General features: G+C 43.4%; 1 pseudogene; it reads right to left on the reverse strand.

Annotated features, from left to right (window-relative positions):
• Window positions 1-873: 873 nt before the first annotated feature.
• Window positions 874-2,072, reverse strand: LOC130743923 (flavonol 3-O-glucosyltransferase UGT89B1-like; annotated as a pseudogene).
• Window positions 2,073-4,291: the final 2,219 nt, after the last annotated feature.

Genomic DNA, 4,291 nt, shown 5'->3' on the forward strand with positions numbered 1-4,291 from the left:
ATGAATGTTGGTGAAGCTTCTGATCATAGTCAGACGGAAGCTTGGATCCTCTGACCTTGCAACTTCTGCTTCTGAACAAGTTCCTCAGAACTTCTGAACGTCAGGACTAGAATAACTTTGGTCTTCAGATGCCAACTTCTTTCAGGTCTTCAGAACTTGAGTCTTCTACTTCTGGACCGTTCCGCTTGAACATCTTGTCTTCAGAACTTCTGACTCCGGTTCTTCAGTACCTCTTGAGAGCTTCCATCTTCAGAACTTCTGAAGGATTTGTCACTATTCTGAACGAACATGATAATCTTTAGAGCTCTCTTTTTAGTATCCCTTGGTTCTTCTTCTTCTGATTAAATAGGCTCGGGTCAGATTCAGAACCTGTTTGTCACAAGTAAAAGAGACAAATGTTAGGGTACCACAATTGTTCATCATCACAAACCTTAATTGTAATCATCAAAATATAGAGATGCAACCACTGATCAAACCTTGATCTTACAGATATTACAATCAAAACGATCGTAATGAGGAGTACATCGTCATCTAGATATTATTAAGGTCTAATAATGTCCCTAATAAAATAATTTCCCTTTCTAAAGGCATAGTATCACTTATAACCCAAATAGTTCACAAAATATTATTATTAAAATAATATGCCCTAAAACCGGGTCTTACACTTGCAATCCCGGAACATATCCTAAGAATGCGGGGTTCACAGTTACCAAGCTATCAATGTACCAAAAACTTTCACCACTAGTGCATATACATTTTTCTAATTAAATATACTTTTTTTAATTCATTAAATATAGTGAATATTTTGAAAAATACCATTTTATATTTGGTAAAGGACCAATTTTATTAAATTAATCACTATACGTCATCTCCTTAAAGCGCAATTTGGAGATGTTCCATCAAGCACCCCAAATCTTTTTCAGAACTTCCACGAACCCTTTCTAATGGCGTCAACCTCCTTGGCCTGCATTTGCAACATCTTCTTCCTCGTTTCCTCATCGGTTCCGCGCTAACCAACTCAGCTAGAACCCGACTCAGCTGGTCCGGGTCAGGAACAATTTTTTCACCTTCGCACACCTTCTTGGCCACCTTAAACTCCTCCACGAGCAGCGATGCATCCACAAACTGGTCAGCTGACATCGGCCACACAAGCACCGACACCCCAGCAACCACAAATTCCACCACCGAGTTCCACCCGCAGTGAGTCAAGAACGCGCCAACCGCCATATGCCTTAGTATCACCACCTACGGGGCCCACCCCCTAATCACGAGATCGCGACTCTCATCAAACCACGCCTCGCAATCACAACCACCGTCGTTGTCGTCTCCGTTGTTCACACACTCCTTTATCGACCACACAAAGTGGACCCCAATCTTCACCAGCCTCGATGCAATCGTAGTCGTTTGTTCATCCGTGAGAAACGTTTGGCTCCCGAAACAGACATACACCACTTCTCGTTCTCGTCGTCGGTCAAGCCACTAAACAGCGTCGTCGTTGGAGAGAGAGCTGGACCCACCTCTCCTGATGGCGAACAAGTCGTTCATAGGGAGCAAGAGTCCCACCGCCCACACACGATCATGGCCTAGTTCCTTCTTGAGGTAATCGAGATAAGGGTTCTTGAACTCCGAGAACGATTTCACGACAACTCCTCAACTCTTAATGTTACCGAGGTACCAATCCTTGACTCGCTCGAAGTCATGATCGTCGGCAACATAGCTTCGGAACAACGGTGAGACTTGCCACCAAGGTTATTTAGGAGCTTCAACTGGTAAGGGCCCCCTTTGAAGTAAACTTCATCCTCTTCCTCAGATTCCTCCTCCTCGCTCTCATCCTCTGACTCCCCCTCCTCCTTAGACTCATCATCATCATCATCATCATTAGGCTCTTGCACAGCATGTGGAACCTCTTCAGGTTGAGGCTCCCTAATCACCACCCTACAAGAACATTTTGCTTCCTCTTCTCGCCTTTTGTGAACCAACCTTGTGGGACGAATACGTGTAGGGGTAGCAACATCTGATTGATCCTCATCACCTACTTTACGCCTCACATTCAAGGTCTTTGTCCTCGACATCTATCAGACACAACATATATTTCATATTAGTTCAGTGTACTCACGTACCTGAAAGTGTGTAGGTAACACACACCTGAATGTGCGTAGATAACGCACCTAAAAGTGCGTTGTTCACACACTTTAAAGTGTGAAATCAAAACCAGAACGCGAGAAAGGATTGAAAACTAACCGCGAATATAGATAAAAGAGACAATGACGGCTGAAGGAGCGGTCGTAGAAGCCTCTGGGTGGTGGGTTGCGGCGACGTCAACGTCCCCTTTCGTTGGTGGCGGTGGAAGCCGCGGTGGGGGCACTATGGGTGTGTTGGGGAGAAAAAGAAGATGGAGAAGTTGAAGAAGAAGGAAAAGGAGATGATGAAGTTGAAGAAGATGAAGAAAGGGAGGTTATGAAAGTGTGTTGGGGGGAATTTAAAAAAAAAAAGATATTTTAGTATTTTCACATTTTTACGGGGTAGAATTAGATGTCGGAGGGGTGAGAATAACAATTACTTTTAGCTAGTCCTAATAATTTTTTACCCTCGATAATCAGCCATTTTTCTTAGAGTTTAATTTGTTAAATATTTAAGATAATTAATATTATTTGATTATCGTGGTGACTATTGTAAGGGTTCGTTTGGTGCGACGTATAGTATAAGGCCTGATAGTATAAGACCTGATAGTCTTAGGCCTGATAGTATAAGTCATGATAACTTTCTTATACTATCCAGCGTTTGGTCATAGTATAATTTACCGTATCGTTTAAATTAATGCAATTTTATGTTTAGTGAAGTATTGAATAATGATATATAATAAAAATCAAATATGAAGGTGACTATAACGGTGGTGGCGGTGGTGATGGAAGTGGTGGTAGGTTGGTGGTGGTGGTGGCAATGGTGGTAGGTTGGTGTTGGTGGCGGTGGTGGTGACATTGGAGATAGGTTGGTAGTGGTGGTGGCAGCGATGGTGGTTGTGGTGGTGGCGATGATAGAGTGGTGGTGGTAAGGCAGTGGCGGTGGCTGCTGCGGTAGGGTGGCGGCTACGGTGGAAAGTGGAGGCAATGGTGGTGGTGGTGGCGATAAGGTGGTGGTTATGGTGTCGGTGGTGGCGACAATTATGGTGGTGGTGGCGATAGAGTGGTGGTTGTGGTGTCGGTGGTGGCGGTAGGGCAGTGGTGATGGTGGCGGTAAGGCCGTGGTGGCGGCGGCGCGGTGGTGATCGGGTGGTGGCAGTGGTGGCAATAGAGTGGTGGCGGCGATTATGGTGGTGGTGGCGATAGGGTGGTGGTTCTGGTGTCGGTGGTGGTGGTGGTGGCGGCAACACCAGTGCTGACGGTAAGGCAGCGGTAGCGGCGGCGGTGGTGATCGGGTGGTGGCGGCAACACCGGTGGCGGTGGTGGTGCTAATGGTGGTGTAAGTTGGCAGCAATGGAGGGTGGTAGTGATGGTGGCTTATACGTCACAACCTTATCATGCCTTATTCATCACTCACATGATGGATTAAATAATACGTCATTTTAACGTATAAGGGGACTTTGATGGATAAGCTTATACAATACAATGTCATCACCAAACAATGGATAAACTCATAATGTATTGTATAAGCTTATACTATCATGCATAATACAGCGTGCCAAGCAAGCCCTAAGAATATCTGTTTATTTTCCTTATGAAACAGTCATGCATGCATGTTAACTTGCAACTGCTTTTTAGTTTGATATATATTGGTGATCTTTTTGTCCAAGCGTTGGCCTGATTTTCTTCCTTATATAAGTGCATGTGTGAATAGGGAGAAAAAGAAAATCTAAAATTGATGTTGATTTGATTTGATTTCTCCTCAACACTTCTTCGATCTCATTAAAATTTAATCGGGACCATTAAATTATCTGTGTTTCTCTTTTAAACAAATGAATTCATGTACCAAGGTTAGTTGTGATATGCGTTTATGGTATAACATACGATGTGTGGCCAACATGCACATGGAACCTTGGACATGCTAAAGTCATTAACAGCTCCATTGCCGACAATTTAGCTGAAGCAGTCTCAAACAGTATTTAGTTTGTTCGGTATCCATCAATTACTTGTTCAGGGAATCAGATTTTGCATCATATTAAAATGTAGAAGCTACAATTTTCTACTTTTTGGACGATAATATACAACACAATGTAAAATTGGTTATAACCTGTGTCCTTTTACGTACCACTCCTTCAAAGTTAACAATTTAAAGTGTGTTTGTTTATTCATTG

Source organism: Lotus japonicus, chromosome 3 (assembly GCF_012489685.1).
Source record: "Lotus japonicus ecotype B-129 chromosome 3, LjGifu_v1.2".
Classification (NCBI taxonomy): Eukaryota; Viridiplantae; Streptophyta; class Magnoliopsida; order Fabales; family Fabaceae; genus Lotus; species Lotus japonicus.